Genomic DNA, 11,218 nt, shown 5'->3' with positions numbered 1-11,218 from the left:
CATAAAATGCTCACAAGTCATCGTCTATATCTGCAACTCGCACATGCTCACATTGCCCAATTACTTGGGTACGGTATTGATATATTTAATTACAAAATAAGTATTATGTCATGTTATAATATTTTAAAATTATTGACAAAAGATATTTAACGATAAACTCCTCGTTATATGACTTCTTCAGCATCCTACAATATAGTATATACAAAATAAAAAGATAAAATTATACATTAAAATAATTTAAAATACTTATATGCACTCTTACATCATAATATTTATGTGCACTCTCATATCTCATTGTCATGAATGGTCATTGCATACTTGCAATATATTTGCTTAACAAATTATTCGTCATTTTTGCATGCTTGTACAGATGCTTGGCAGTATATTTTATTTTAGTTTTGTATGTTTTTGCTTGAAAAATATAAGTAAGAACAGTTCATAACACTATAGTGCGATCACTTACCATATCGAACAAAACTATCACAAAATGGTTTTATTTTCGCGTATCATGACCTGTTTTCTGTATACCACAATGCGGTATGAAATGTTAGCCAACTAACACAGGGATGAATGGGATTTCGGGATAGTGTCAAATGTTGATCGTTTTACACAAGTTCACACGTTAAGTTGACAAGAACTTGCCATCGTGCATGACACATGGTGAGCAGTTGTTTGTGAATAGGAAACACCTATATTAAAGGCTTAAAAATAAGAAAATGATTATTTAGATTTGTTATTTATAAAATTTTCTAAAAACTTAAGATTTTTTAAAATTAATAATTAAACATTTTGATTTATTTAATGGCTTTAGTTGTATTCATCTAAAGTATACATATAATATCACCATATTATGTTTTTCTTAATTTTAATAATATAATATAATTTCATTTTTTTTCATAATTTTATGATTTTATAAAACTTCATTTTAAATTTTAAGATTATTATTTAATGTTTATTAATATAAAATAAAAACATTTTAATATAGTTTGATTTTGTTGACTATTATTCATTTATAACCAGTCTAATGTTGAATTAAACTGGTTCAATGAGAATAAAATATGGGCTCTCTTTATGAAAAAAATAAAATAAGGACACTGCAAAAAATAAAAATAAGGATTTTTGTAGGAAATTTGCCCTTTCTTATTCTCAATTGAATGTGGAAAACCATGTACAATCATGTTAATAGAACCTAAATTCAAATAATTCTAGCAAAAAAATAAAATCCTATGTTATATATACACACATCAAAATTGATTAAACCTTAAAAAAATTAGGAAATAATAAATGACAATGTTCAATTGTTGATTTCTTCCAAACAATACAAACTCAGAAAAATTCGGTTTACTCCCCAGTCAATTGAGATGACATGGCGTCCGGTAAGTGACTACTCGACCGAGACCCACCAATCCAGAAGTTGGCCCCACATAATCCAATTTGGGCCCACCAAAGCTCAGTAGTGTCCCTCATATTTGTCCTACTCCGACCTCACTTAGGCCTCCCGGCCGTTACGTTCGTTAAGTCTTTCCGGATCGTAGGAATCGACGGTCAAGATACATTTATCACCAGTCTCCAACGGGCTATCTCTCGATCCAACGTATGGAGTTACACTCCCTTATACCGGTACGAAAAGATACGAGATTATATCCGTTTCCGTGTCCTTCTCCGTATCCCTGTCCGTGTCCCTGTTCGTGTCCGTGTCCGTATCCCTGTCCGTGACGATGTTCGTGTCCGTGTCCATATACGTATCCGGTCTCACGGCACAACACGGCGCCACACTTCCCCACTTCTCCCCTTCTCTTCCTCGATACAACCACCATCGCCTTCCCACCTCCTTATTGTAACCGCCCCACACCTCTCTCTCTCTCTCTCTCTTTCTCTCTCTCTCCGCTCTCGCTTTCTTTCTTTCTAGGGTTTCCTCTCTCCCAAGAAAGAAGGATCCAAGGTGTTCGAGCGCGGAATTCAATCACTCGTCTCGCTTCTTCTCTCCTGGTACGACGGTCTCTTCTCTTCTCCCCGCTTTTCGCCCTCTCTCGTGGGCGCTGAACTGGCTCCATTGTTTTCTTCTCATCTGTTCCGGTCATGATTCGTATTTTTTGGTGGTTTCTTGGTTTTCTTTGAATCTTTCGTGGGTTTAGGTGGTGTTGCGGGAAGGTTCAAGACTGAATCTTGGGAGGGGGATCACCATGGCGATATTGGATGATGGAGTTAGGGTTTCCAGGATGGACGACGCTTCTTCTCCTGGGAGCCGGAGGGGCGCCTCGAGTCAGGAGGACGAGGAGGTGCCCTGTGCGAAGAGTGCCAAGGTGGAGTCCGATGCTTCGCTGGCTTCGGGTGTGGACTCTGGCACAGGATCAGACGAGTTCGATTCTTCGGAGCTCGGCGAGCCTGGGACTCTGTTGTGCCAGGTGGGGAACCAGAGATGTGGCATTTCCCTCGAGCTCTTTCATCTTCCCGACTTGGGGTCGGTCTTGTCGTTGGAGACATGGAACGACTGCCTCTCTGAGCAGGAGCGTTTCATGCTGGCAGAGTACCTTCCGGACATGGACCAGGAGACGTTTTGGCGCACCCTAAAAGAGTTGTTTTCAGCTCATAATTTCCATTTTGGGAGCCCACTTGAAACTCTTTTCAGTCAGTTGAAAGGTGGGCTACTCGATCCCGATATTGTGCTTTATCGGCATGGCTTGATTTTCTTGAACCGGCGGGAGCACTACCATTGCCTGTGCAAATATCACAATTCTATGGTGAGGAATCTTGCCGGCATAAAGGATGCGTGGCAGAATTATGCAGTATATGGTATAGAAGAAAGGCTGCAGCTTTTGAATGTTATGAGGAACCAGAGGCCTTTGAGATACGAGAGGAATGGTAATTTTGGGTCTGACACAGATATAGAGAGCGCAGAAACCTGGAAATTAAATAAACAGTTTAAGATGGGTCAGCAGTTTGCTAAGCCTTCATTTGATGGCATGCCTCGTGGGATTGACATGGGTCAGGATATGGTGAAGTTTGGTAAAGAATACTCGAAGGGGGTTTTGAAGGGTGCTGCCTCTAAGGTTTTGGCACAGGAGAATGGTGGAGCATCCAGTCGGTATTCTTCAGCCTCAAAGTATGGAACGGACTCAAAAGCTAGTGTAGCAATGCAACACTTAGCTCTTCCTCATCAGAGTGAATTTGCAGGTTATGATGTGAGAGCTGCCAAAAGGAGTAGACATAATGTTAGTGGTGACAATGACAATCTGGATGAATGGTATGTGGGTTCACAAGGTTGGGTTGCAGGACACAGAAGTGCAGGTGGCATGAATAGTTTGTTGAAGTTAGGTAAGAAACAGAAGCTTAAAAAAAGATATGATATAGGCTTGTATAGTGATGAAGATGTCAAAGTCTACAGTGGTTTCACTCGCGCTCATGGGAAAATTACGAATGCAGATCAGGTGGTAACTATAGCTTCTAATGGCCGTGAATCTTCTGGACACATAAAAAAGGCTAAATATTTTGAGAGAGACTGGGTGTATCCTACAGCAGGCCAAGCTCAAGATAGCATGCTGACTCAATCCATGCAGCAAAGTAAGATGCATGAGGAAGCCATTTCCTCTGGCCATCTGGTTAAACCAGATGATTGGACCAGCAGGGCCAAGAGATCGAAAGTCAGTATCATGTATAAAGCTGGTAAAAGTGGTGCTGCTTATGATTTGGAAAATAAATATTATCAACCTGTTTCGACACAGATGGGTGACACGTCTCTGCACAATGAACCTAGAGCCAGAATATTACAAGGGCAGAGGAAAAATAATTTGACTCGGTATGAGGGATTGGGTGTGGAACACTCAAGAGGCACTACTAAGATTTCTCAGAACGATGAGACAGAATCTGATTCATCTGATCAGGCTGAAGATGATGGAGATTGCAGTCCATCCAGGAATTGGAGGCATCAAAGCGATGGTGTTGGAGGTAAATATTCTGGAGTTGTTAGATCAAGATATGATTCTAAGGAACCAAACAAGCTCATGAAAGTAGATATAGAAGGTTGTTCTGATTTTTCGGATGTCGGTAGAAGCAGACATTCTCCAGATGTTGAATCATACTCTGCCACAGAGAAGCATGGCCGATTGGTAAAGAAGGGTCTGGTACCTCACCAAGGTGTGAAGTTGGTGTGTACAGAGAAGAAACATAAACGGATGGTTGACCATTCACCACAGCACTCATTTTATTCTCATGATTATGGCTGTGGCTTGATGGGTGAATACATGGAGAATTTAGATGGCAATTCCAGGTTAAGGGGCAGCAAACATCTCACCAACAGACCAGGGAATATGATGGAAGACTCTAATGTACAGACTGTTGGTTCCACTCATGAAAAATCAAGTATGCCCCTACTAGAATGCAATTCTGCTGCGAAGAAACCTAAACGGAAGATCAATAGTCATTACCCAAATGTGGCAGATGAATTCCCCCATCTAGAGTCTAGACCAAATCAGCAGATGGATGACGCCAATGCAATAAGTAAACATAAAAAGAAAGAAGACGATGAAATTGATACTTCAACTGTAATAGCTCTGGATATGGTAATATCAGAACAGGATATAAGAGATGTAGAGCCCAAGGAAAAGCCACAGAGAAAACCATCTGTGCTTATCACTCCTGCCATCCACACTGGCTTTTCATTTTCCATCATACATCTCCTTTCAGCTGTCCGAAAGGCGATGATCACTCCTCATATGGAAGATGTTACAATGATCGTCAATAATCTTGAGAAGGATGAAAGTAGGCCTCAACAAATGCCAAAAGAGCAGAACAAATTGCATCAAGCAGCCAATGGCACACATGTTTCACATTCACTTGAGCATTTAGACAAGCATACATCGAAGTTTGCAGGACATAAGGATCTGCCTTCTCTCACTGTTCAACAGATTGTCAATCGAGTTAGATTGAACCCAGGAGATCCATGCATTCTTGAAACTCGGGAACCACTTCAGGATCTAGTCCGGGGAGTTTTGAAGATTTTTTCATCTAAGACAGCACCTTTAGGGGCAAAGAGTTGGAAGCCCCTAGTTTTATATGAGAAGTCAGATAGAAGTTGGTACTGGGTTGGTCCTGTTGCTCCTAGTTCATTTGACAACAATAATGCAGAAGAGGAAAGTTCTTCAGAAGCATGGGGAATTCCTCACAAGATGCTTGTGAAGTTGGTAGATGCTTTTGTTAATTGGCTTATAATTGGTCAAGAGACCCTCCAGCAGATTGGAAACCTGCCTCCACCTCCTACATCATTCCATTTGAACTTGGATGAGAAGGACAGGTTTAAAGGCCTAAGAGCCCAGAAGAGTCTAAACACTATCAGCCCTAGCTCAGTTGAAGTGAGAGAATACTTCCGTAGAGAGGAATTTTTAAGGTACTCAGTTCCAGATAGGGCTTTTTTCTACACAGCAGCCGATGGGAAAAAATCTATTGTTGCTCCACTAAGAAGGGGTGGTGGAAAGCCAACATCAAAAGCTCGGGACCATTTTATGCTTAAACATAATCGACCACCGCATATTACTATTCTTTGTCTTGTTCGAGATGCAGCTGCTAGGTTGCCTGGCAGTATTGGAACTAGATCAGATGTTTGTACTTTGTTAAGGGACTCACAATACATTGTTGATCAAGTCTCTCATGTACAAATGAACCAAGTAGTGAGTGGGGCTCTTGATCGGTTGCACTATGAGCGTGATCCTTGTGTACAGTTTGATACTGAAAGAAAATTGTGGGTTTATCTGCATAGAGACAGGGAAGAAGAAGATTTTGAGGATGATGGTACCTCATCCACTAAAAAGTGGAAAAGGCAGAAGAAAGATTCTATAGATCAGTCTGGTACTGGAACAGTGAATGATGTTGACACTGGAGCATCGGCTGTTGGTGGTTCTTCTGCACTCCCATATCATGATTATGACCTGAATGTTGACATATCATCCATGAAAACAGGGGGAAACGCTGAACTTGTTAACTATCGGCATGGGGGGAAACATGGAGAATATCCATTCTCATATGGCCTCGGTCACTGCTAGCGAGCACCAAGGTAACTGGGGGCTTCTGAGGTTGAATCAATCTAGGGAAAACAGATTATTATGTCAAGAGAACTCTACAGATGATGTTTTTGATGGTGAAACATTTAATCACTTAATGCCAGTTCAGCTTCAATACGACCTTGTTATGCGGGATGGATTATGCTAGACCCTTATCGACATGATTATGTTGCAGGACCACAGAGGTAACGTTTGTCAGATTTAAGCAAATTCTTAAATGATTTTTTATTTTCATAGATTAGTTAATTTTTGTTTCTATCAGTTATTGTACGTGTTATAGGTTGAATCTTCTGGTTATTGTTTTGCTGCATCTTGATTTTTGTTTCATTTAAAGAAATATATTTTGTCCAATTGTAGTTTCTGTTGGTCACATTCTTATGAGTGGGAGTTCTGAAAGTTGATGCTTATCCTGGTATAGCTTTTCTACAACTTTTTTTGTCTCGCTTTTATCATTGTCTCTTGTTTTGTCTTGAGATTGGCCTTTTGGTTCTCAACAAAATAGTGAACTCATATTTGATTTTGAAGAATAATTAACCACTTGGAGTCTGATTAATAGTTTTTCTAGGAATCTGAAAATTGTTGTCATTTTCCTTGAGATTTGGATCCATTTTAAGTTTTAGGCATAATACTGAATTCTTCTCAAATTTCGAGCTGAGTGCAGCAGCATTTAATAATCACCATTGATGGGTTAATTCTAACAGATTTCTAGATGGTTCAAAGTTCAAACAGTTCTAGACAGCTTAGCGTGATTACTGTTTGAGAGTCTTCTTGTTAGATTTAAAACATTTGCCAGTGTCTTTTACTTGAGGAATGCCACCATATCTGGATCAACAAGCAATATGCATGCTTGCAATATAGACAAATGTTATCTTTTCCGAGGATCGCTGGACTCTGTTTTTTCCCTCTTTGACCAGCACAGTACATCACTATGTTGGAAAATTACCCATCTTTGAGCTCTCAAAGTTAGCGATGTATCTTCAGACTTATTGCTAGGTTTCTTGCTTGATCCGATGATCTTCTTGTGTACAACTGTATGCAGCATTTGGGCTTCTCTTTTCTTTAATGACTAATTTGATCCTTAACAAAGTTTTGTTCTTCTGTATACTTGACCATTCGCATAGTTCTTGAATTAGTTAGTCCTGTGCCTTTACAACTTTTATTATATTTGCTTCATTAGGTTTCAAATTTCTCGTCTAATTTATCCACTCTGAAGAACATTGCCTTCCTTCAGGATTTGCTTAATTTGTTTCTCTTCTTCTTTCCCATATAAGCTTTCCCACTTCCTCTGTCAATTGAGGCATTGTTCCAGTTAATCATCATATTATACCTGAGTGAAACTTTGGAAGTTTAATGAAACTTTGGAGAAGGGATCCTGAGTGAAACTTTGGAGAAGGAATCCTGTTATTGGTCCACTTTTATTTAGACCTTGTTGTCAAGAGGTTCATGAACAGGTGAGTTCTGATCCCAATCAATATTTTTAAAGTCTGGAAAAAAGACGTCAAATGGATGACCTGCTAGTTAATCATTCTTAAAACAGCAACGATGAAAGAGAAAGGAAGGGCAGATGAAAGGGCAAGGGTCTGCAACCAAGGAAAACTTTGTTTAATCACAAAGTTTCATTTTATATTCTTTTTTAGAATTACCTTGTGTATTAGTTTAAACTGTAGTGGGTTTACAATAAAAAAATCCATACATTACTCTCCTTATCCGATCTATCTATGATTCTTAGTCACTTGATGAGTAAAATAATAGTGGAATGCAACTCTTATCCAACCTTCTCAGACAAGTGTATTGTCGATAAAAATTTTGAGTTCTAAAGTTCTTTCGGATCTACGGAGGTTGTGTTGTTACTTGTGTGTATGCAGTAGAGGATGGTCTTTGGACTTCAGACAATTGGAGTTTGATGGACTGGTTCTGAAGTTGATACCACTTTTCTAGTGTGTGGAAGAGACTGACAACATATTTACGTTTAAGGAAATTAGAGATGATAATTGAACATGTACAAGATACTTGGGATGAATTTTCATGGTGATGGCTCTAGCAGCCAAGACCATCTTTGATGGTTAAGGTTGGTTGTCCAAGAGGGGACAACACTATGTTCAGATTTTTCTAATATCTAATTTTGGACAAGTAATTTGAGGATAATTAATTAACATTAATTAGAGCTTATGGAAGTAAGAGACTAAATCAGTACTGGTGATGGTTTAGCCTCCATGGAAGTTTATCACTGATCTGTTCCATTTTTTAACTCTCTTGGGCTGAGGTTTCCTGGTCAAGTCATCTGATGCTGTGGTATTTCTTTCTTGTTTGCACAATTTGGGGTGGGTGATAGTTTATATCTTATACATTTGAATTTTTGTTTGTCCGTCTTACCTTAAGTTACAGATTAGTAGTTCACATTGATGGACTGTGACCTTGCTTGTTTGCAAAGATCTGACACATTAGTTGTCCTACAACAACAACAACAACAACAAAGTCGCAAGTCCCAAGTATTTGGGGTCGGCTACATGAATCTTTTACTGCCATTGAGATTTAAAAAAAGGCATATGTTTAGTTAAGTATAGAATACTTAAATATTTATTTATAATTTTTATTAAAAGTTTTTTAGGTCTTCCTCTATCTCTCCTCGTACCATAGCATTAATCGTTTAATCTCTTCTCATACTATAGCATTAAATCTTTCAATGCTGACCATTCATTTGTTTTTATTCGGTAAGACAACTAATGTGTGACAACTGATGACACATTTGTTGTCCTACCGAATAAAAATACATGAATGGTCAGCATTGAAAAAGTTTGTGCCACACATAAGGCAATTCTCACAAGAACAATAAGTTCATTTCTTTTTTACTGAAATCATATTTCAGCTAGTTTGAATGTACCAGTTGCAATGGTCCCGTGATGACCGAACTTTCTCAAAGTAGTGAAAATGCAGATCTCACTTGTGATCCCCTCGATTTGTTTGCCAATGTTATTCTGGTGCATGTTACAAGTTCTGTTAGATTCCTAACATTCTGGTCATTATTTTTTTCAGGGTACAAATAACATTATCAGTGAGTCATAAGTTCTGGTTGAAGTGTCAAAGGCACCTTTTGGATGCATTCCGACTCCAGTTGTGGTCTTGTACCAGTAGAGTTTCTCTTGCAGCTGTGATTAGTTAGTTCATTTGGTGAGTCGGGTAATTACTTGATACGCCATCTTGTAAATCTCTCAACAGTTTTCGATGCTTCAAAAGCATGTGTAGTGAACAGATAAGATATATATAGTTTCCATAATAATATAATCGTTATTTCATTCTTTTCATTAAGAGGAATCACTCTGTTAAATCTTGCTTGTGTGCTCCTCTTGTTGCTTTCTTTATAGTTTAGCCCACAAAATGATACAGAACATTGGAATTCTCATTTCTTCCAAGTTCATGTTGGAAGTGGATTGGATTGTATTCATTCATTATCTGCCTTTTAACCGTCTCTTCTGAGTTCTCTCTGGTGAAGCTTCATATTTACACAATGTTAAAATCTTTATTTTGGTATACTTATCCTAAATAAATGTTTATTCCATTACTTTCATTTGGAGAGGAATCACACTGTTACTGCTGCTTGTGTGCTCCTTCGGTTAGCTTAAAGAGTTTAGCTCACAAATTGATACAGAACTTTGGGATTTATTCTGCTACCGGTTTCTTGTAGGAAGTCGATTATATTCATTATATGCTTCTAATATGTTACTACAATTAAATAATATGATTGCCATCATCCTTCAATTTGATCCGTAAACATTTGGTATTAGATTCATTTATATTCATTTATCACTTTACATAATATTAGATTCGCGTTGGTAACATTTGGTATAATCTGGTCTGATTGGATGATTCGATTCATTAATTTGAGAGGCTTTTTTTTTTTATTAGACATTCGATGGATTAACTAGAGAAGTAACAATTTGTAGTTTGGATTCTCTCTGGTGAAGCTTTTCATAATTCACAACCGGGGAATTTTAGACCTTTTTTCTTTTGCAGGGTATTCAATTAATTATTGGTTTGATGTTCTCTGAAGTAGTCGATATCTTTCTTTGTCTGAATAGTATATATAGTGTTTCATATCATTTGTGTTAAAGCAAATATTAGGGTATATAGATTTCAATTAAGAAAAGTAATAAATTATTAGAATAGCATATTAAATGATAAATTTTAAGAAATAATTGTAGTAATCGTTATTTTTTTAAAAAAACACTTATATTATTATTATTATTATTATTATTATTATGCCTGGGATTTATCGAGATTTTCACATAAGATTCAATCGGTATTATCTCTTCGATGATTATGGAGAGATTTAAATTAGACACTTTCAGTAGAATGAAGAAATAAAATAAAATAAAAAAATATAATTGAAAAAAAAAAGACACAAGAATTATTATTGTTTTTATTCATAAGGGTCATTTAGGACTCTATTTATTATTGTACTTCAAAAATATCACAAGGTTGCGCAATTTCCCATAAGTTCTTCCCTCATATAATTATTACATCTGCCCGATTAATTAAATAAAAATAATAAGTTTCTTACAAAATAATTCCCAATAGTATGTTTATCATCAGCATGGCATCACTCACTAAAGATTAGGGCTCGTTAAAGATCGAGAATGTAATTAAGTTTTTTTTTTTTTCATATTAACCAAACGAATTTAGCAACTTCAATTTTGTGAGAACAGATGACATTATGCAGAATCAAAACGAATCCATAAAAAAGAGAACATTCTGTGTCAACAAATTCATTTGCCTCCGTAGTTGCTCGGAATAGCTTTCCAAATTCTATTTTGAGAAATGTCAACCTTCGAAATTGGATTCTTTTCTTTGGTTTAGACAAACGAGCTTTGACATCAAATATTTGCAACACCGATATTAATATTGTCATTGTCATCAATAAACTCAAATATGTATAAATATATATATATATATATATATATATTTGAGTTTCTTAGATTTTATGTCTAAATTGTTGCAAATATCGGGAGTGGTCGTAAGTCGTGATGATCGAACCATTATAAATTCGATGTACGTTTCTTTTTATGCTCTTTATTGCTATTCCTTTTATGATGTGTGGTGTGGGAGTGTATATATTTTCTATAACGCACGATGTAGAAGTGCATGAATATATTACTATTAGGATCGTA

At 37.2% G+C, this 11,218-nt stretch overlaps 1 pseudogene; it reads left to right on the top strand.

Moving 5' to 3' along the window:
• The first annotated feature begins 1,784 nt into the window (after positions 1–1,784).
• On the top strand, positions 1,785–9,391 carry LOC103999871 (uncharacterized; annotated as a pseudogene).
• The last annotated feature ends 1,827 nt before the right edge of the window (positions 9,392–11,218 follow it).

The sequence above is a fragment of the Musa acuminata genome, unplaced genomic scaffold (genome assembly GCF_036884655.1).
Source record: "Musa acuminata AAA Group cultivar baxijiao unplaced genomic scaffold, Cavendish_Baxijiao_AAA HiC_scaffold_1137, whole genome shotgun sequence".
NCBI classification, from domain to species: Eukaryota; Viridiplantae; Streptophyta; class Magnoliopsida; order Zingiberales; family Musaceae; genus Musa; species Musa acuminata.
Note: the sequence above shows the minus strand (reverse complement) of the source record. Positions and strands in the feature narration are given on the sequence as shown.